Raw genomic sequence first — 24,090 nt, forward strand, 5'->3', positions numbered from 1 at the left:
CCAAAGGCCCTGCGGTATCCGTCGTCGTCCCAGTTCCAAGTTACAGACATGTACATACACTCTTTTCTATACAAACGGTTAGTCCTTGAGGAGGCCGACTGTGGCTGAGGTCCTCAAGCAGTTTGTCTTTAAGTGATTAATGTTTGCTCTTAGAGACTAATGGCCGTTGCAAATTAGTTAATCTCTGAAGGACTGACCGCTGTAAAGGTTTTTTTCCGTACAGAGTAAAATAAACTTATGCACACAACACACCTTCCTTCCAGCATGATGAAAAGTTGATGACTGCTGCGTTCTTTCTATAAACAGTCTTTCCGGCAAGATGATTCCGGTGATATAGTTGCAGCTTATACGCCTTAAAGAAACCTCGATGACAGCTCCATTCAGTTATTGTGCTTAGTGAAAACTGATTCAAGGCTCTTTATGGCTGTGTTGACTTTATGGCTATGTCGACTTTTGTGTGACGACAGCTCAAATGGTGTCGCATTTAAAGAAAGCGAAGCCGTCCGCAACTGGAGTGACAAACGTTATGCCCCCTTCTCTTACGCCAGCCAAACAACGCAGCATAGCGCAAGTCAGCACCTAAGGCGCATGCCGATACGAATAGGGATATGAAACACTGAATCGGACTGACCTGTAAAGGAATGAAGCCCTGCCTACTGGGCGCCTGAGGCTTAGAAACAGCGACGAAAAAGATTTAGCATGCGAGCTCGCGACGGCCACATTTGGATGGAGGTGATATGAAAACGCCACTCACGCGCTCTGCTGTGTGATGTCAGTGTCCCTATGTGGGCTAAGTATTCTGAAGCCCTTCACTACGGGTCCCTCAAAGGTAAGGTCAAGTTCTGGGCGTTAAACTTCCCCTGATATGCCATATCATGACGTAACACAACATATCACGCCAAACCAGCACACCATGCCATCGAAACCGTCGTTTGCTGAAGAAAAGATTTCTGAATGACTGCGTAGCAGAGTTCAGATCTATAATGCGCCATTGCCCTGAAGTCCACAAGCCGCTGAAATTGCTTTGTAACTGCATCTACTTCGCTCTATCCAGGAAATATTATATTTTGTTTCGTTTCGCAAGGAATAGCATTTACTTCGTTATAAACGTTAATTTCATTCTTTTACTTTCGTTATAAGGGGTTGAAACTAAAAAATTGCGCGGACACTTTGTCAATTAAAGTCCGAGGACACTATGCCCTGACGACCTCCGGTGGATATAGCCACTGATCCCGTGGCTATATCTATACCCAAATTATATAGTATTTCGATGATCTTAGGTCTTAATTACGCTTAATTGCACGTTTTTCCATCTAATTTGACACACATACTAGTTTTCCCGACCATTCTGTGACAATTCTCACTATGCCGTGACGACTTCAGGTGGTCGTGACGTCACATCGTACCCGTGGCTATATCGACGTCCGCGCTATTCCGATGCAAATTCGACATTTTTGCCTATAATTAAATAACTAATTAACCTACAGTCATCACACTGAGCTTCTAGGTTCGTTTCTTCCTCCTCTATCTGAAGCAACCATTGGTTCTCTTCTGTGTTTATTAGTACCCGAGTTAAATGCGTGTGGCCCGCTTTGTTAACGGACGACAGTATGAGCCATTAAAGGCATTCGCCTTAATACGGCACTACGCAGTCCACCTTACCTGCGCCCTGTCTCCGTCGATCTGCGGCAGCAGGCAGAAGCCGCTCTCAGCCGGCCCCTCGTCGTCGGCGCACACGCACAGGCCCCGCACGCAGCGGGCCATCGAGGCCGCGGCCTCGCAGTCGACGTCCATCGAACACGACACGCGGAGGCAGGAGCGCTCGGCCGACGAAGGCGCGAACACGGCCCGGTAACCCGGCTCGCACACGCACTCGCCTTCCTCGTGCATGCACGTCGAGTGGTTGTGCGGGCAGGGGACGTCCAGGTTGCACTCGCCCACCTGCGCAGGGGGCGGGGTTAACACCTTCCGGCGAGGCTCCGAAATCGCCTTCCATCCAACGCTGTCGTTCCTTTCGACTCAAGGCTTTCTCTCCTTCTGGAATATCGTTACCGCGCGCCGCAAGAGGTAGAACAGGGTCTCAACTGCTGGAAAGAGCGCTCGACTATCGAATCATGGTCGTCGTCCAGTTATATAGATTATGAGGGGGCTAAACCACCAATGCATATCGATGTAGGATTTATTACGGATTCGCATAAACTGAAAGTGAACAATTTATTAGCGGGCTTTCACCCATTAGTCCCTGACTATGACTGAATCATACTTTTTGAACCGCCAGCTCTTAAAATCAGGCCTTCACCAAAATCGCGCGACCGTGGTTCGCATAGAATGACGTCATTACAGAGAAACATCACGTGACCCCACTGTCACCGTTAACATTATCCATGGGTCTTGCGATCGATAACCGATATGATTCATGGGCCTCGCAGATTCTTCTCCAGAAGTAAAGAGTGTGAATGCCCCAAGCGGAAATGGCGAGCGCCAACTGTCAGTAGCCAGTGGAAAGGATAAGAATTAACTCGCCTTCGATATTGTTACGTGACGGCCAGCCGAAGAATGAGGCGCGATGAACCATGAACAAGAGATGATTTAATGGCCGCTGGCCTAGCGCGAGCGCTCCGTCCCGCGCCACTGCCAGCTTCGTCGTCTTCGTCACAATATAACGAATTTCCATGTGTTACCTTCCGTCCACGGTAGGTCGGAGAGTGTGCTACACCGTTTCCGCAAAAGCATTTCATGCTGGCAACTACTCTCGACGAAGTTATAGAGCACAAAGTTTAGCTGTTCGCACTTCGATCACTAGATTGCACTTCATTTGGCTCCGGTAATGGCAGCGCCAAGGCAGCGCCAAGGCAGAGAGGAACAAGTTTCTGTGTCGCTGTTTTTACGCTTGCATGCATAACGGCGCTGATCCGCTGAACAGTTCGTTAAAAAAGACTTGAAGCATGAGGGCCGTGCATTATCAACCGCCGGAACGAATTCTATATTACCGGGTAAAAAGACAGAGCAAAAATAACATGCTTTGCCCTAACGCGCATCCTGCAAACTGTTGTCCAACGCTACTTGACGGCTGCTTTCTCATGAAGCCTTAGTTAGCTACCCGCTGCATTGCTCAGATAAAGCAGCCGTCAAGTAGCGTTGGACAACAGTTTGCAGGATGCGCGTTAGGGCAAAGCATGTTATTTTTGCTCTGTCTTTTTGCCCGGTCGTACAGAATTCGTTCCGGCGGTTGATCATGCATGGCCCTCATTCTTCCATTCTTTTTAATGAACTTGTTTGTATGGTAACGAAGAAATAATGTTTTCTCCCAGAGCAGCACATTTGAGACTTGGCTAAAAATATACACGCCACTTGGTTTGAATCCTCACCATGGCTCCTTTTGATTTATCAGTGTTCTAAATTTTTCTGAGATGAGAGGAACTTTACTTCTCACTCCGTGGAGCCTAAAGGAGAGCTAAGGACAAATTAAAGCAGGTATGTCTCGTCCTAAGGACAGAGAGACTACTTTGAGCGAAAACTAAGCTTTCGTACAAAAAATAAATACTTCTATTGCTACTACCTGCCATTAACGCATGAAAACTGTGGAGATCTCCACAGTGCTTTAAACGCTTGGATCTCTGAGGCGAGGGTATACAGCCATTAAAGACACGGATGTCACAGAGACTTTCTTGGTCATGGCATCGCTAGGATACACAACCATTCAAATTACGGTTGTCATGGAGTCTTTCCCGGTGTTGTCTTCACAAGACAGAATCCAGTTCCATTTCAAAATACAATTTTTTAGGCAATAAATGCTTTTCTTGCGGGCTAACAAACGTCACATAACCAAAAATATCCATTGGATTCAGTTCTCCCTAACACTTTGAGGAGTACAACAACCTCACTAAATGGCTCAGAATCAAACGCCCTTGGTTTCGGACAAATTCTGCGCATGCGCGGTGACCTGAGTGAGTGTGACCAAGGACGAGGAGGAGGCACCTTGCTTTTGCGGCACTTGTTCTCGACGAGGTCGAAGTCGCTGGCGCACCGGCAGCGGCGACCGACGCAGCGCGTGTTCTCGTCGCTGCACTCGGAGTCGTCCAGGCAGTCCACGGGCTCGCAGGTGCCGTTCGTCATCACGTGACCTGCCAGGCACCAGCAGTGGCCTGCAAGGTGGCGTGACGAGTGAATGCCCCCGTGTACTCCTACAGCCGTTTGGATTCATATTTACCCGAAGGCCCCTCGAAAGGGCTGCTACACCTGGAGTCGCAAAAGTGAAGAATAACGATGCCAATACCCTTTAATTACAAGAGTGGCTGGACTCAGGTACGATTGGAGAACGAATTAGTTGAATTACTCCACAGAGGAGCTCTCCATTAAACTGCGTCGACTTGTCATGATGACTTCACGTTCAATCGATTACACCCGACACGGCCGTTAGCAGCTGGTGTACAATGGCTGGCACAAAAGGCAGTTGACCGTGATGTCATGAGAGTAGGTCGATGCCATTGTTTCGAACGCCTCCTTAAAGGGGACACTGGCCGCGTTGCTCTTGGCTTCTATCAGACAGCAGCTAAACAACGGCAAGGGCATAAACTTTCTGCCGTGGCTTCCAAATAAGCAGAACAGAAGAAGGCAATACCGAGAACGGACGAGATGAACGTAGCGCTTACAACTATAGGTTGCTGGAGGTCAGCACCTAGTTCGTCCTGTCTTTCTTGTTCTCTTGCGGCACACCGTTTACCTGAAGCGACCAGTTAATTTGTCAGTAAATGATTCCGGGCACACTAAAAATGTGCAAATAAGCGCCATTTTAGTCTGTTTAAATCTACACTGCATTCTGTTTTCAGCTCATAAAAATCTATTCCGCGCCCCCCCTCCCCATTTTTAGCGAACGTATTTCAAAGGCGTTAGCATCAGAAGGGTCTTTCAAAGCGAAAATGGCGACCCCCGTCTGTCAGTACCTAGCGGACAAATAAGAACAATACACTGGCATTGGATATAACGAACTTTCGTGTGTTACCTCGGATATAGCGAAACTGTTCCACCTCAGATATAAACGAACTTTCGTATCTGGACTCCGCTTATAACAAACCTAAAATGGGTTGGCCTCGGATATAACGAACCTAAGTGTACCACCCACTAGGATATAACGACCGTACGTACGGCTGCAACTCATTCATACGATCCACGGAGGATCGCCTAAGAATATCATTTTTTTCCCAATGAGACTTCTAATGCTATTGCAATTCATAACACGCTTTTCGCTCGTAATCTGAAACTCCTACCCTAAACGCGGAGCCTAAGAGCCCCCTTCAATTTTTCCCCCCTTTTCTATCAATTTTTTTCCATCTAAACGATTACGCAGCCAATTACTCAAGCCAACCAACACCACTTTAAAACAAAAAACTTTCGTTCTCCTGTTCTTGGTTGACATTATTTCTGCTTTTTTTTTACAACTCATTACCTTCGTGGCAGGATGAAGCGGCTCCGTGGACGTCCGTGCACATCTTGTGGTTGACGCACTCGAGCGGCACGCAGCTCCGGTGCTTGAGCTCGTGGCCCCTTCCGCACTCGCACTCGTGGTCCTTGCACGAGGACGACTGGCCCAGCTGGCCGCAGTCGGCGTTAGCGTGGCAGTGCAACCGGCATACTCCTGCGCGGAAGGTGTACGCCCGGATCCCCTGAGCAAGAAACGATGTGGCCCTTATTGCAATGCAACGCATTAATCCTTTCCACTGGCCGTCAATTGGTTTCTATTGCTGGTCAAATGTTTAGGGGAATCCCCCAAGATGGAGTGGATTTGTAATAAGGGAGGAATTACTCATTGACATGCACCCAAGCGCAGCCATACGGCTACAAAGGAAAGCTATATAGCTTTCTCAGAAACTTCGAAGTTAAACAAAAATTCGTCCTGGTCCGGCGTTCGAACCCGGGACCACCGCTTCACCGGAGCAGTCGCTCTACCAACTGAGCTAACCGGGACGGCAAGCTTATGGTAGGGCGAGAGCGAATTGATCAATAACTCGAAGAGGGAACAGTGTTGGTCAAATCTTTAGGGGAATCCCCACGTCAACCACTAGTTCTATGTTTCTACTTTTGGAGCCGATCATCGTTGTGATCTGGCATTGGCTATCCCCATCAAGTTACTCGTCTGGAGGCCGGCACTCTAACCATCTCCACCTCCTTCTATCCGCGAGCCGCGTCTGACTGGAACGACCAATCCCACTCTATTGCTTCTATCACCTGTCAATCATCCTTCAACGCCAACATTGAAATTCATTTATCATCGTGACAATTTGTAATAAAACTTCGTGATTACCACACCCCCTATGTACTACCCTGAAAACGGGCCGTTAAGGTAAATAAATGAAATGAAATTATATGACATCTGGATTGTAACGTCAGCATCTCTCAGGTGGCGGCCTCAATTAGCATCTCGCCAGTTTGATTGTATTTTTTTTTTTTGCAAACAGTGTGAATTTTTGCCGTGAGAAGGCAGTGCACTGTCGTCAGCTTTATAAAAGGGAACGCTCGAGCACGTGGCAGAAGGTGTCGAATCCTACTTGTGGCGATACGCGACGGTTGTTTTTGGCAACGTAGAAAGGGTTGTCCTGCCTTCTTTACCACCTTGTTTCAGAAAGCTGCCGCCCCGTGTCGCCCCAAGTAAGGTTTGAGGTTATCTGCCACGCCCTCGCGCGTTCCCTTTGAAAAGCTGAAAGGGTTACTGGTGATTAAATGAGCTCCTGGGCGTTGCTCTGCTTCTCCTCAGCATTTGTCGCTGCCTCACACCGCCGCAGCGGTGGTCTCCGCGCTTACCCCTGCTCTCGGTCCAGCCGTCGGCGCACTCGCAGCGACCCGATGCGGCGCAGTGGGCGTTGATGGAGCTGCAGTTCTGCTCCTTGCACGAGGACCACAACACGCTGCGGGACACCAGCACCCTCAGGGACTCGCTGGTGCGGATGTCGGTGTGCCGCAGCTGGGCCTCCACCGTCAGCTCCACCTGGCGGCCCACCTGCGTCGTGGATGGGGTTTGTCCCCAGTCAGCAGGACGGTCTCTATTGTGGACATCCGCTTCCTCCGTACACCGTGGTGCCTCCCTGGCGTCATTCATCATCATCAGCCTGACTACTCCCACTGCCGGGCAAAGGCCTCTCCCATGTCTCTCCAATGAACCCTGTCCATTGCCACTTGCGGCCCCCGTGTCCCCGCAAACTTCTCAATCTCATCCGCCCACCTAACTTTCTGCCGCCCCCTGCTACGCTTGCCTTCTCTTGGAATCCACTCCGTTACCCTTAGGGACCAGCGGTGATCTTGCCTTCGCATTACATGCCCTGCCCAAGCCCATATCTTCTTCTTGATTTCGACTATGATATCATTAACTCGCGTTTGTTCCCTCACCCACTCCGCCCGATTCCGGTCTCTCAATGTTACAGCTATCATTTTTCTTTCCATACCTCGCTGCCTTGTCCTTAACTTAAGCTGAACCCATTTTGTTAGCCTCCACGTTTCTGCCCCATAGGTGAGTACCGGTAAGATACAGCTGTTGTATACTTTTCTCTTGAGGGATATTGGCAAACTGGCGTCATTAAGGTGGCAAAATTTCCGATGGCGAACTACGTATATACTCTTGAATTTATTTTGTGAATTTTTTTCAATTCTTGGTTTAGTTTTTCTGCTCAAGATTGCCTCTAACATCGACCATTAGTTCCAAACTGGGGCAGAAAGCACGTACAAAAATAGTCGGAAAACACGACTTCCTTCATCAGAACTGCTCTATTAAATAAGTTCATTAGGGTGCATTTCGCTTCTAGGTTCAGCTTTGACTTTATAGCTAAATCCCATTATTGCATTTGTTTGAAGAAAATAATACATGTGTTTTATGGGCTCTTGAAACCACCTAAGTGATTTGATTAAGATCACTTGTTGAAAGCAATGAACAACGAATGGATTCAACAGCTTTTTTGAACATGTGGAAAACAGAACATATAAATCGTAAGCACTCGTTATCACCAGTTCAAACACAGAACTACTAGCTTACTTTACCGTGCACTCTTATTGTTTATGATTTATGAGGTTTGACTTCCAAAACGAATCAGGCTATTATGGACGCCGTAGTGAAGAGCTTCGGATAATTTCAACCACCTGAGGTTTAGACCGCAGCGGCCACTAGCGTATCGCCTGCATCGAAATGCTACCGCCGAGGCCGGTATCGAACCCGCCTCTTTCGTGCAAGCAGCCACCGCGGCAACTGTAGACACTTAAAAGACTCAATCCATTGATAAAAAACCTGCTCGTGACAATAAACTTCTCGAGCATAATTCCAGGCATAAACATGTCCATACCGCGCTGTGATCAGCCAAAAGCGACACCATCTAGTTGATGAATGGAATTAGAAAATCAACCAGGTCATTAAATTTGGCGTCTAAATGAAGGAAGCTGACCAGCAATAAATGGCGACACTTCCCGATATGGGCGCGGACACTATTAAGCGCTCATTGTAATATCTTCCAGGCTGTGACACTCATTACACGCGTAACAATCCGCTACCGCCAATGAAGGCTACTATTTGCAGAAATTCTTATTTTATCACTTTTTAAAGCAACTCTGAGTGCCAATTAAAGCTGGACGTATATCACCCCATCCATACAAACAAGATTGTACTTTGACTGAAAACCGAGCGTTTACCAACTAGAAAAGGCCAAAAAAATGAAATGCAGTTGGCGCCATCTCCGGCCAATATTGTAACTAAACTGCTGAGCATCGACAGTTTATTACTTTTTTCCTCTGGGACCCTTGAGGCTACGGTACACGGCCGTTTATTTTTAAAACGGCGATCACGGAGTCTTCTTCAGCGTACACATAATGAGTTCGAATGTAGTGTCGGAAAGAATCCTAAATCCAACTTTCTCCGCAATAAATGCGTCTTTTGTTGCTGGACAAACATCGAAATACCCAGAAAAGGAAATATAATAAACTTTTATCAAAAATCAAAATTAAACGGAGTTTTCCTCTGACCTCTTTTCCTCTGACCTCTCATGAGTTTTAACCAATTATTGCTGTATTGTGTTGTTCTTTTGTTTTCAACTGTTGCGTTTTTTGCCGTTTGATTGGCTTGTTCGCCCACCCTGCTTGGACTCAGTGTCCGCAGTATTCTGTAAATAAATAAATAAATAAAAAAAATCGCCCACTATGGTATCAACCATAAGAATGGAAACAAGAACCGTCTGTCACCGTAACCGCCATGATCCGGATGGTTACATCCACTGCATATCAAAGAATAGCCTGTCCCACTGATGTCCAGTTAGCCCTCTTCTCTCTAGCCTAACAAGTATATTTAGGTCTTCTGGTCGTAACGCTCTGCTACCTTTTACTTTAAACTTTCAGGTCTTAAAGAGCCAGGTTAGCCTAATACCAGCGCTGGATGCTCGGAAAATAAAGGCAGCATTAGGCCTGAGACACTAAATCAGCTCGAGATGATTCAAGATCACACGTAGTGTTGCGATATAGAACTGGGAATAAATTTCGGGGATTGCAGGGACTGCACAGCACCTTAGGAGGCGGATCCAGGAAGAACCTCTTGCGGAAGACTACAAGGCCTTTTGACTTCACAGGCACGAGGGCCGTATGCGTGTGGTACAGCACGTTGTCTACGAGCCACGTAATCTGAAAACAGAGCAAAAGGAAGGTAGAAAAATATCAAAATTCCGAAAACGTAAAAGTTACAGGCCGAGAAGCTTGACCTAAGATATTCTGCTTTCACGGCGCCTTCTCAACTGCGTGAACTTCTCATCAGCAACATTACCATGATTCTGAGAGCTCGCCGAACTCGGCTGGTTTATAGAATTTACCACCTAGTGCCACCTGTCCAAAGCCAGTAGCGAGCACCGTGTAATTCAATAGAGACATTTTCACGTGTACGTGCGAGAACTCTATAGTGTGTGGAGAGATACTACGCGAACTTAACGAAAGTTTTAGCCCAGTCTTCCTATACACTACAAAACCTCACTTGTAAAATTCTCGCAGAATTTACACCGATTACTTCTGACAGCTATAAAAAAACGAGGCGGGGGGGGGGGGGGGGGGGGGGGGGGGGGGGGGGGGGGGGGTCGTACGAAGCATTCCATATCAATGCACGTATGCCGAAACTTTTGAAATTTGAAAAAGAAAAAAAGAGTACAATATTTTTAAATGGGAAACATTCGCTTCACTTTACAATTCAGAATCATCCTTTTAATGCTAGAAACATTTTTCTCAACATCGACTTTCTAGCGCTCCAACAATGCAGGCTACTGAGCAAATTCGCTGCTTGTTACGTGTTGTTAAGCTTCAAGCATTTGATATCACCTTTAAAATCGCATTTCTCTCACACTTGTTGGTTTTCTTATGAGAGTGCCTCAAAATTATTATTTTTTCTTGCAGAATTACGATTTAGCCGCAGAGCCCAAGTTTAAAAAATGGCGTCCAGAGAAGACCTGGGGACCTTTCTGAACTCACGCAACGCACAAACTGAATGCACACGACTCAACCCCTCTACACGAAAAATTTGGGCCACCTTGCACCTACAATAGCAGGAGCAAGCTTTTACACAATTTTACACAACTTTGAGAGTTACTGCACGAAAAAGTGGTGTCATGCATACAGTGTCAAAAAGTGTAGCTATACAGGGGGATTTCTTTTAACCTTTACTGATTTTTTATTTTACAAACTGTGCGAGATACGTCGGTGTAGTCTGTTCAACTGGCTTGTACAGCTAGGCAGATTTTTATCTTTTATTCTAGGGGGCAGTTTTCTATTGCGAATTGATGACCGTCAACATCGAAGGTCAGCTGTGTTTTTCATTTTTGTTTTGAGCAGTTTTCGTGTTTGAAATTTTTATAATCGGTAATGGTGCATGAAATATCGGACTTAGAAAATACGCATTTGAAAGCTCATTGAGTTGGCTTTCTCGTATCACATATTTATAAAATTACGTCTTTCGCATTTCTAATAGATCAATACTGGCGCAGTGGGTGTATCTGATGACGTGGAAGAAGTTAACTTGATTTCAGCGACGATACCACGCGCATTGGCGTGATTTTATAGTTTTGTAATGCGGGAAAGCCAACGCAACAAGCTTTCAAATGCGTATTTTTTGAAGCTCGATATTTAGAACCACATTGCCGATTATAAAAATTTAAAACAGGACTCACGTTTTGTGTTGACAGCACTCAATTTCGCAAAAAAACATGGCCCCTAAAATAAAAAAATTAGAGTGCCTTTTAGCTAATTTTAGTCAATTAATCGTCTAATTATTGATTCATATGACGTAGATAATGTCCGCCTTGCTACACAGTCCAGCTCAATAGACCGCACCGACGTATTTCTCGGAGTTTTTAAAATAATCTGCAAAATTTATAAAAGTCGCCCTATACAGGGTCCTTAGCATATATTACCATACACCTTTAGAATTGCAACAGTTGGCAATGGATAAACGTTTAATTGGATTGCAACAGATTGCTCGCTGCAGTTCCGCAAGCCTGTACTGGCTATTCAAGCCCACAGCACACGTTGCCGTCACTGCACTTTTAGCAGGCACTAGCCATTAAATTAAGCAGCAGACGCAGCGTACCAACTCAGCAAGCTAAAACTCAGTTGATATTCTCACAGTTCCCTTCGCCCACCTGTGTGTCGCCGTACGTGTGGAGCTCGTAGTCGACGACGACCGGCTCGAACTGCTCGAAGGAGTACGGCCTCTGGCTCACGTTCAGCGCCATCTTGAGGTCGGCCCCCGACGGTCCACGCGGTGCATCATGGCACGTGAACGCTCGGCTTTTCCCGAAGAAGGCGCGGCCCTAAGACCAGAACACAACGCACTAAGTAGAGCACTGCACGGGCCACGCTCTGAGGCCCGAGTCCGACCCGAGCCCGATAATCAAAGGTCCTCTCAGAACAAAGATAACAAAAAACTTTCAGATCACTGCGGCGACCCGCACTGGAGGAATGCGAAAGCAAAACGTCCACTACTCTATCGACGTCCATGTACTATATTGACGTCTATGGCTATTTCGACGTCTAAGTGTATTTTTCTCGCGTTTTTTCACGTTTAATTAATGTACTAATTAAACCTCATCAACCAAGTTCTTCCCACGATAACATTTTTTCCCACACTTTCTGTCACAACCAACTTTCACACTTGCATCTTTCGAGAACGATGTAATCGTGCTGACAAAATTTGCAGGCACGTTTTGCGGACACTTTCTGTGGACGCGACAGAGCCATATAAGGCTCTCGCATAAAAAAAAAAAACAAATAAGAGAAAGAGGGAACCAGGATCAGCAGGGCTTTGCCTGGCTTTAAGTCAATACAAGATGAACGAAAATGGCTAAACGAAATAAATGAAGGAAAGAGAGATAAACGTAAAGAAGAAGAAACTCAAAGCTCGAGCCCAGTCCAGGATCGCGACTTCAAGCCCGGGCCCAGTCCGGGTCCGCTACATTATCAGTCATTGAGAATGGGCCTGGCCCTCCAAGCTCGACGTCACTGAGTGCGAGTAGACTTCTGCTAAACAAGCAAAGAAGTGGCACGCGAAGGCACTAAAATCGCATTAACGATCAAGAAAATTTCTTTGGCCAATCACAAAAAGAAAAAAAGGCAAGGTGCATAAGCCCGCTCGTCTTTGGAACAGTGATCTTGTCTTTGAATAGCCCCGAAGTTCCGAGGGCAAAATGCTTACACGCGCAATAAATTTTGCATTGCATGTAGATTTTTAACCAGTGAATGTTTACGGCCCACGATGTTAAAATATTAAAACACCCTCAAGACCGAAGCAATGACATTTCTTGCTTTTTTTTTTATTCAGCACAATTTTGCGGGGGGAAATCATAGCCGCAATAGCCGCGTTTTTCTAGAAACGAAAAGGAAGAACGCTTGTTTACTGCGTAGTATGTGTATGGAGACCATTAGTGTCCTAAACCGCTGTGCACCTCATGAGTAGAGTTTCTCATAGCGTAGAGATGAGTTTTTGGAAGTTGAATGCAGGCATTCGAAGACTATCTCGGAACAGACGGCTGCCCGTCTAGTAATCAAATAAAGGTATGTACTTCTCCAGCGGTGCTTATCAGACTTTAAATGTCCAGTCGTGAACGGCGACTCAAAACTGAGCATAAGCGGGGCGCCTTTTGGCAGATCCGACGACGTATGCCCGTTGATAGCTGAAACAGCCCAAGACAGCAGTGCTCGGTGTAGTTCAGTAGTCGAGTACTGGCGCTAATCAGCTGCGTGTCAGGCGTTACAACGCTCCACTAAGAATGCCGATGTAGCGCATTTTGTAGTAGACGCCCGCTGCTGTATTTCGCGCTTTTTCTTTTCAACTTCTCTCTTGCATCGTTCAACGCGGCTAGGCGTGCGCATCCCAGTTACTTGGACATAGCACTGTGAGTGGCTCTGATCTGCGATCGGTCTACAAATGAATGGCAGTTTGTGAATATCCCTCAAGAGAAAAGCATGCAACAGCTGTATCTTACCGGTGCTGATCTATGGGACGGAAACGTGGAGGATAACGAAGAGGGTTCAGCTTAAGGTAAGGACAACGAGGCGAGCTATGGAAAGGAAAATGATGGATGTAAAGTTAAGAGATCGGAAGAGGGCGGAGTGGGTGAGGGAACAAACACGGGTTTATGAAATCCTAGTCGCAATCATGAGGAAGAAATTGGCTTGGGCGGGACAAACGTAGCAGGGGGCGGCAGAAGGTTAGGTGGGCGTATGAGATTAAGAAGTTTGCGGTGATAGGGTGGCCGCAACTAGCAAAGGACCGGGTTAATTGGAGAGACATGAGCGAGGCCTTTGCCCTGCAGTTTGAGTAGTCAAGCTGACGATGATGAAGATGATGGTGATGATGATGTTTATGACAAATTGCCTTTCTCATATTCCGCGTCAATAAAAAAAAATAGTAGTGGTGCGCTTACGTTGCAGTTTGGGCGTGTTGGTATGGCATGACAAGAAAGCTTAGGCGCACGACAAGACGAGGATGGTCTAGAAAGCCAGGTGGTACATAGCGCTCGTGCGTCAAATGCCCTTTTTCACCGTCCTCGTCTGGTCCTGCGCCTGAGCTTTCATGTCACGGTAGTTGGGGTTCATTCACGAACCACTGAAAAACTTATAGCGCCTGGGTTTTCTAAATTGTGAGTCGTTCCGGGAAACAGTGAGAAAAAAGTTTGGTTTGTAATTTTCCTTGCGTGACGAAAGCTATAGAAGAAAGCAAAAAAGGTCATGAGGCGTTGAGAAATTTTTTCTCGGCTAAAATCATGACGCCCCACTGCATTCTCAAGGACAGAGCAACGTGCACTCTCCATAGGATGTCCCGTCCTTGGCTTTCTTTTGATCGAGGCACCCGTATGGGCGCTGAATCTTCAATCGTTTTTCTTTTTTCTATTTTCTACAACCTTTAGAGAGAGTATGTTTTTGTCAAATCGCTATAAGTTCGGAGGAGGACAGCTGAAGAGGTCATGATTAAAGGAAGGCGCGCCAATTGACTCATTCTGAAGAAACGCCCGCTTGATGTGCAATATCACCACACGTTAGAGAATCCGAAGGGGTCTGTATAAATCGGGAGCCCTGTACTACATTAACTATTCCTTTCACTCTTTCCCTCTTCTCTCCCCACTCCTCTGTTTCTTAATTCCCAGGGCGATTTTAAAACGACAGCGTTAATGGCCTTTTTTCCTAGAAAATCCGGCGTCGGCGCTGTGAGCGAAAAACCACGGGCATGTCTCTAACAGGTGGCCCCAGAAAGCAGCCTAAGAGAGATATGGGCCACCTAGGTCACGTGCCCAACTGATAGTGAGCAAACTGCCCATCGTGGCAGTTGCCACGGTGTACAGCTTGCCCACTATCAGGTTACATTATTGGTTGCATTACTGATCACTATCAGGTTATATAACGATCAGTTATATTACTGGTTGGTCGCTCGGGAAGAGCAACCTGGGTCGAACAAGGCCCACCGCTGGGAGCCCCTGCCATCGCAGGGCAGTGGTGCATCGCTTAACCGCCGCACCACTGCGCCAGGAGGAGTATGAGGACTACCAGGCATCTACGAATGTAACGAAAAGAATGACCTTCTGCATATATGGGAATTAACCCATCGTGCTATCACGTCATACTCTTTAGGCCCCTCCAGCTTTGATTGAGACAATTTCTGCAACGGCACAGACGTCTGCACACTTTTCTAGAGCGTTCGAAATGCGCACCCCTGTGTGCCTTGGTGACATTTTTTTTTACTTTATTCAATACTGCAAGCCGCCTTTTGGTGGCCATGGCAGGAGTGGGTATGCAATTGCAGTGTTCTGTCAATAGCAAACAACGAAAAAAGAGGAAAACGAAGGACTGCACGTAGGCAGCAAAATTTCAGCGGAACAACTCAAATAATAGACGAGTACCAAGGACTTTACATTAAAATACAAAACAACATGCTACAAGGACAACACTAGAGAACCGAACCAAATACCCTGACTTGACCGGCTGTGATTGATTGCGGATAAAAATGTTTCGGCTGACGATAAGGTGACCGCTTCGCGAGGTAATGCATTCCAATCGACTATCGTTCTTGGGAAGAACGACAGCTTGTATGCAGTGGTTCTGCATTCTTGCCAATTCCGAGGCTCTTATAGTATTTCGAGACACGAATTATGTCCAAAAACACTAATCTATGAGAAAGAGCATGAACCATAAGATGCTATTTCGAGCCTTAAGCCACTCGTAAACGACTTCAGTATACTTCGCAGAGCGCAGCTCAGCCGTTCTGTACAGAGCAGTGTACAGGCGCACACGGATGTAAACGGAGCGCGTCATTCTGTCCTAAGTGCAATCATGCTGACACCGGCAGAGATCTGGCAGCATTGCGCGCCCTTGTGAGACAGCATCAAATATTACCAAAAGCCTGCACGTGTCCTACACCTCCCAATTTCTTTTAGGCGACCTCTAACCGATGTTGAAAATTCTAGCGTCCTAATTTACCTCCGTCTGCAGTTGTACACTACGGTCCAGTGTTAAAGGGAACATGCGATCGCGTGGCCTACGCGCTTGGCGGAACGCTGCCGCCGAGCACTTGTGGGAATTATCGGCACAACGTGCATGTACAGTAAACATGATGGCTGGTCTCCCGTGCATGCTCCTTATGCCGCCCATTCTCGCCGCATCTGGGCAGCACGGCTTCATGAAATGCGAAGGCCAAGCGGTCGCATGTTCCCTTTAACACTGGACCGTACTGTACCTCTCCACTAGGCTAACCCTGCCTATTATTCCATTTCAAGGAACACTTTTGCCACTGTTACGAAAGGATATTATGCAGACAGTACCTGCGGGCATGAACAGGGTGTGCAGGGTCGTCCCTGCACCTCGTGGCAGGACTTTGAGGCGGCAGGCGGGCACTTGTCGTGCGCCCTCACACGCACCCTCCAGCCGACAGCGCGAGACGCGTTTCCGCAGCGCGCACGGCACAGGTAGCGGCCGGCGTTCTCCACCGACGCGTTGCGCACCAAGAGCAGACGGCGGGCCCTGCGCAGCGAGGAGACCACGAGGGCAATTGATCAAGGCGTTGAGCCAACGGGCGCATTAACGGAAGAGCTACCATGTATATGTGGCACTGTGTGAAGGCACGATTCTAGGGTGTGGTAAGTTTCGCCTTCGTCGTGTGGGAAAACCGGCGCGGCTGCAGCGGACTCTCGAGTAAGTAAAGGCGATGTGGGGTCAACTCCCGGATTAGCCACGGAAGCGGGGACAGTAATCCTGCTCTGAAAGTAGCGAGCGAAGCTCTGCAGTGCACCCTCATCTACAGAACGAAGATAGCTGCCAAGGCCAGCAGTAATTCACCTTCCCGAGGGGACTCGGGGGTGAAGTGGGTCCAGTCATCAAGTTTGGCAGCGGCATCCGTCTTCCAAGCAGAAGTTGACGGCAAGTGTTTTCCCTTCCCCGCGTGGCCTTGCGCGTAGCCTGGGCCTTGCACTGATTTTGATCACGTGCGACTACATGGAAAGCGTGGGAACGCCGCTCGCGGGAATTCCGGTGTTTTCGCGACGTAGATGGCATCCTTCCCTCAGTCTCAACACGTGGAGGGGGCGTGTTCTCTAAGGAGAGAGTGTGATGAGTGCCACAGTGAACTTTTCAGGACACGCCTTCCTCGGCAGGCCCAGCCTCCACCTAGGGATTTCAGGGAAAGAAAACCCTATAAAACTCGGCACCGAGTAAGACCGAGTAGCTCCCAGTCATCGAGACTCTTTTATTGGGACACACTCTCAGCTGCAGTACGTACATAATGTAATTTACTTGTATAAAGTTATCTTTGTCTTTCTCGTATCCTCGTCGCCGACCTTCCTCATCCCCTCTCCTGCCCGATGATACTACCTGAGTCGCAACATGTGCTTCGATCCAGCTTAGCTGCATCGAGGTGCCCCAGCACGATTCTTGATGCTACCGGCGCTTACTGGCAGTACTGACAGATGGGATACAGGAAGCGAGAGAATACATCTGCCTAAGTAGTGGGGCTTACAGACCAACCACCTCGAAGCGTTTGTTTGGATGACCGATTTATACATTGATTCGTTGTAGGTTTTTAACGCAAACAGCGTTTAGGGCCTCGTGACGCAGAAAAGCCGGCGTCGTCCTCGCTGCGGGGTCGGCGTCATTGGAGGTGAGCTGAATAAACACGAGAAATTGCCAGCGAAGCAACCTGTGGGGGTAGGTGAGCCACCTGGGTCACGTGATCTTGTGACGTCATAACAAACTGCCCACCAGATTTTGAGCGAAGTGTCCACCGTGGCAGATGGCCGTTCAATTAATGATTGGTCGTTCGGGAAGAGCAACATAGGTCGTGCAACCCCCATCAGTGGCTGTGTTTGAGAGAGCCGCCTGCCGGGGCAGGGGTGCATCACAGTGCAAGGAGTGGTATGAAGACTCCCAGCCGTCTACGAATGTAAAGGACGACCAATTCCGCATATGTGAGCATTAGGCCAACAATGCTATCGCGTCATACCTCCAGTTCTAGCTGTTCTTTGACAGACATACTTATTACTTGGTACACAGATTATGACTTAGATTATGATTTATTGATTGATTGATTGATTGATTGATTGATTGATTGATTGATTGATTGATTGATTGATTGATTGATTGATTGATTGATTGATTGATTGATTGATTGATTGATTTGATCGATTGATTGATTGATTGATTGATTGATTGATTGATTGATTGATTGATTGATTGATTGGAGACACAAGCGCCCTCACCTGACAGTGAGAGAATGCGTGGGCACCGAGAACAGGTAGGAGCTGACCAGGCGGCTGTCGCGGGTGCAGGCAACCTGCGTGTCGGCGCGCGTCTCCAACACGTAGGAGAGGCGGACGGTATCGCCCAGCGACCAGTCCCGAGCCCCGGGGTTCTCGGCCACCAGCGTCAGCGCCGAGGCCTGGGACAGGGCACCACGCACGGACTGCGCGGACTGAAATCGAGGTAGCAAAAGCGACAGGGCGAAAAGGGCAGCCATGGCTCCCAGGCGGAGGAATGGAGAACCAGCACGGCAGCGTGCTTTTCTTCGTCGTCATTGCCGGGGAAAGCGGCGCGTGCTTTTTTCTTCGGTTTCCTTTTGCATGGCATCGCAGCGGCCGAGCGTCAATGAAGGCGAAACGTTAACCACGCCGGTGTTATGTGCGACTTGCAAGCGCACGCTATAGATATGAACCCCAGGTAGTAGAAATTAATCCGGAGCCTTCCGCTATGACGTCGCCTTTTTTTTTGTCCTTCTTTCACCCCCTCCTTCATCCCTTTCATCAAGGCGCGTCTCGAGTGTGCACCAAGAGTATGGCAGTCATTGCCTCTTCTCTTTCCTGGCACCCAAGCCTGCTCCATCCAAGACGATGTATACCCATTTCCAAAAGTAAAGAGCCTAAGGCGTTTCATTGTGCACCGTTCTATGTGACTTGTCGCGAATTGCCAGCGTTCCAGATCTCCTGAAGAGGCCGCCGTGGTAGCTCAGTGGTTATGGTGCTCCACTGCTGACCCGAAGAACGCGGGTTCCACCCCGGCCGCGGTGGTCGAATTTTGATTGAGGCGAATTTCTAGAGGCCCGTGTACTGTGCGATGTCAGTGCACGTTACAGAATCCCAGGTTGTCCAAATTTCCGGAGCCCTTCACTACGGCGTCTCTCATAGCCTTAGTCACTTTGGGACGTTAAACCCCATAAACCAAACCAAATCTCCTGAAAGTGAGAGCGACTCTCGTCTTCAGCCCTTCTAAGAGTTCCACAGAGGCTGTAATAGCCTCATTGCACGGCTTGGAAGCGAACCCGATGAGCTCTAAAGGTTTAGAATAAGCTGTACTACATGGGCATGAACACACAGCCTAGAACAGGCAAGTCCCTCGTGCCGTGTGCATAACCTATAGTACTTGAGTGCACGCGCAGTCTACATTGGCCTTCCTAACAATATGTCATTACCTGTTCGGTTGTTCGCTGACAGCTGCTTCACCTACTTCAGCATCAATAACAACAGTGACTCACTTCATCTGAAAACTGACTTAACAGTCATTGAAAATTGGTGTTCTAATTGTTTAATTTCCTGAAGTGTTAATAAGGCAACTCTTGTCTCATTTAATGGTCGTCATCGTCATGTCATCGTTGTCGTATCATCCAGCAAACTACAACGCATGCGGCGGCGTGACAGCACATGCCCCATCGTAAAAATACCTAGGAGCCAGCCTAACGCATGGTCTAACTTAGACCTCCCACACTATCAATACAACTATTGATGCTACCCATGCCCTTGGCTACCTAAAACGCAACACACGGTTCACTCCACCTTCAGTAAAACTAGCCGCCCTTTTAGCTTTAGTCAGGCAGCTTCTTGAATATGCATCTGCAATTTGAGACCCCCCATCTAGCAACCTTAACAAAGCCCTGGAATCCGTTTAGATCGTCCGGTATGTCTCGTATGTTTCGTGCGGCATGTTTCGTCCAGATCGCACCCTGAAGACCAGCTTTGGCTGGTGAACTGGGCAAGAGCGACGGCAAAAGCCAATGGGCTCATGTAATGAGGGCCTATTTAACTAACTGTGATTTCCTGTATGCATAAAAAGTGTTTCTCTTACGCACACAATCAGCAGCTGGCACACATCGTTTTCAAGATTTTTTTTTTTTGCAGCGTCAGTTATGGACACTTTCTCATCCTGATGTCTCGTTGTCGCCGTCCGCGAAGACGACGTCATCACATAGCAAGGTGACAAAAGACCTGCGGTCATCGGTCACATGAGCCATGGAACACTTGAGATATTAAATATTAAGATTATAGCGCCCGTTGTTTTCCAATCAGCCATATTACCCATCGATTATTGTCACACTGGAAACTGCAATGCCGACTTTATTTTTTTGTTACATTCATTCTTCGTCATCCCCCCTAAAGATTCAGCATACCTTGCAGCTCGTTTCACACGACGTGAACACTCCCTACGGCTTTCTTTTTTTTTTCTCTCCTATGTTAAGAAAAACACGCAAATGAAAGGCAGACAACTGCCATGATGTCAATGTGCTCTCTCTCGCAAGGTCAGGCAGCCGGAAGTGATTCCGGACTTGCCTGATTCCGCAGTTACGTCGTTACGAAGTGAAGTTCTTTTCGAAGGCTCGCGTGTAGCGACACCTCAAGAGTGTAACTGCAGGAACGCACTGCTTAAAGCATACGAACTTCAACTTGCAGTGAGAACAATCGCCCTTTAAAAACGGTAACACGAATCACCATTGCAGGCTGAGGTGTTCGAAAATGGGTTTGCCCGCGGGCGGGTGCTGCGGGGCTTGCCGATCATCTTACAAGTCAAATTCTTTTTGGGGGGCAATTGGTTCATGATATGAAGATGGCGTGACCAACAAGGACAGAAAAAACACACAAACGACACGACCAGTGCGACTGGCAACTGGGTTTATTTAGCATCAAGCCTGTCTTTTTGTACGACAACCGAGCCGTATTACAGGCAGTAGTAGCACAAGACCTTATTCGGCCTTAATTTACAGGCCGAGCATACTGACCGCATGGGCGACCAGTCGAAGTTATATCAAGACTACAAACAGCAATCTATCGTCATCGACAGGATGCGCTGGTCCTGTCGTTTGTGTCTTTTCTGTCCTCGTTGGTCGCGCCATCTTCATATTACTCTTAGAGGCGCACACCTCTGAGGAAGCAGGGCACCGGGCAGTGGGTCGCTTGTAGCTATTTTTACCAGCGGCCGTTCGTCGTACGGTTTCTAGCCAGCCGCCTCCAACAGCTGAAGCGAACCCCCGAGCGACAAGGCCACGACTGCGGTGGTCATGCGCATGCGTGGGTGCAAACATGCGTGTGCTTATTGGCACTGTGAAAAGTGGTCGTACGCGTTTATGTGTGCGTAACGTAATGGCTTCTGCAAACGCATCTCAACAATAGGCGGCAGCCAGTCCCTAGCGTTCCCCTTTCCTCTTTTGGGCCGGCTCACACGTCCATTAGGCAAATGGAGCGCGTGGAGGTTAGGCCCGTGTTAAACGCCCGGGATGGGAACTGTTTGTTCAACGGGCTTTTAAAACGTATGCCGTCTTCTGCGTAGCTCGTGAATGCGATTAGTGCATGCGGTGTGAATAGCACGCGACATTATGCGGAGCGGGCGCGGCGAGTATACGATCATAAACCCAGGCGCAAAATGGAACTGGGATAAAATATATCCAAAACGAAAAAACCGGTACACAGTTCTGCGAGCAGCTGTGCACATATGAAAGAGGTGGTATAGGCGGATTGTTAAAGAAAAATTAGCATATCGGGCTGGCGAACTTTCCAACAAATTTCAATCTCACTTTCTTTTTGAGTAGCACTTCGTCGCTTCTTTCTCGTCTCTGTTATTGGTACAACAGCTGTTCTGGGCCAAATGTTTCTATAGTTAGACACAACTCAAGAATAAAGGGGCAAATGCCCCTCAAAGGAGACCTTCCATCCAATGGCGTTTACCTACTCTCAAGACATTGTGATTAATCCTCATGGACCTGCTAGCGTTAAATCGCAGAAGGCGGGGGGGGGGGGGGGGGCAGCAGGTGAACAGATATTAACCACGGCTTAATCGGATTAACAACGCCGTCATGAAAATCTGTCGACCCCGTTGGCTGGAGGCGTGTCTGCCATTTCGTTCTTCAGTTGTATCCTATACTGTGCATGGGTAAAAAGCTTGAATTCTTTGTTCGAAAACAGCATATAAAGGCCTGGCTTAAGACTATGAATCCAAACCTGGAGACGATATCCCAAATCATTTTTTCCGTACGAAAGAAACGCGCGCAAATGAAATTCGCTGTCCAGAATTCTATACAAAATACTCGGACTAAGCTCAGCGCTGATCACTATTTCTTGGAATTAGGTATGAACATAAGCTTGGGATGACATTTTATTGCTGAAGTAAACAGCAATCAATTGTTCGCTCTTAGTTTTCGTCAATATTGGTTGCAGAAGTACAGGAGTACACGCTTCATATTTGCGCTTCCTTCGGGGCGTGAGATGCCAGAGACATCCTAACGCTAAGGTCGAGAAATGAAATTAATTGAATATGAATCCAAGCGCAAATAGCCATCTGAAATCAGACAATTAATGATTATTTATCGACAGGTAATAGGTACCTGCATATTTCTAAGCAGATGGAATCCTAAAACTCCAACCGAGAAGTCCTCGATTAGACTTCAGATATTTTGTCAATCAGACCGGTACTAGAGACAAAAAAAAACACAAAGAGAAATACAAAAGTACAACTTGCGTATCTAATGGGCTCAAATTTCACTGAATAATCGGCAGTCGTATAAGAAGGCACATATTGGTTACTCCCAGAAAGCGATGGTTAGTAATTGTGGTTCTGCAGTAAAATGAAAGTCTGTTTTCGTAAGGGGGTTTTAAAACAGTGGAAACATATTTTTGACATAATGCTATTCGACAACTTATTCCATAAATGTGTCGCCACAAAGCAAAATAAAACTGATCCGCCGTTTGTTCTCACGTTTTGCACAGTCAAAATTGAGGTAGTCGTTGTTCGCAGTTAATATTTGCTCTGGCTGTTTTTTACTATTACTGAAGGACAACCAGTGGGATTGTGCATCAGCTCAGGAAATATTATTAATATACGCTACTTAATACAGATGTTCAAAGGTAGTTTGGTTTATGGGGTTTAACGATCCAAAGCGACTAAGGCTATGAGAGACGCCGTAGTGGAGGGCTCCGGAAATTTCGACCACCTGGGGTTCTTTAACGTGCACTGACATCGCACAGTACACGGGCCTCTAGAATTTCTCCTCCAAAGAAATTCTAGCCGCCGCGGCCGGGATTGAACCCGCGTCTTTCGGGTCAGCAGCCGAGCACCATAACCGCTGAGCCACCGCGGCGGCATTCAAAGGTAGTATACTGAGTAAATGGTTAGTGATTTTAACTGATTCTGATCTTTTAAGGAATAAGATTGGCCGTACACCAATGTTTTGAGCGGCTTATATGACGGCGAGGGTGCTACAATGCTGTGAACATTAATTTATGAGCTCCTGACGGCAGCGACTCCGAGAGAAATGCCGCTGGGTAGGAAAGCAACTGTTAATTTCTCATATTTATCCTCTTATCCATAACGCATTGAGTGTTCTTCATTAAGCAGCATAGCGAAGGAAGTCACCTGAGAGCACTCGGGCTAGTTAAATCAGCTTAATCGAATGTGCTTCGGAACATTTCCAAAATATGAGTGCATTTCAGTCAAGACCAGAACAAAGCTACACTGTTTCTGGTATATTTGCTTCTTCCGAAGCGAACTTCTCAACTGCGAAGTTCTGAAGAACCTTAGTAGCCCTTTTGTAGGCGTTCATGGATGTGCTCGACTGGATGTCAGTGAGTAATTACTGTCCTGGCTGAGGTCTTTCTAAGTATCATACCGTCACGTTGTAGTGACGGCAGTCCAGTGGTCAGGAAGACACCAGCCAGTCTTGGAAACGAAGCTCTTTATTTGGGCTGACTTGCGCCTGCAAAATAACTGAATCACTCGGCGGCGGCGTAAGCAACAAGCGTGCTCGTCGGTCGTCGAACTACGAATGTCCGCCGCTCGCGGCATCGCTCAATT

The sequence above is a fragment of the Amblyomma mixtum genome, chromosome 7 (genome assembly GCF_055824585.1).
Source record: "Amblyomma mixtum isolate Tamu chromosome 7, ASM5582458v1, whole genome shotgun sequence".
NCBI classification, from domain to species: Eukaryota; Metazoa; Arthropoda; class Arachnida; order Ixodida; family Ixodidae; genus Amblyomma; species Amblyomma mixtum.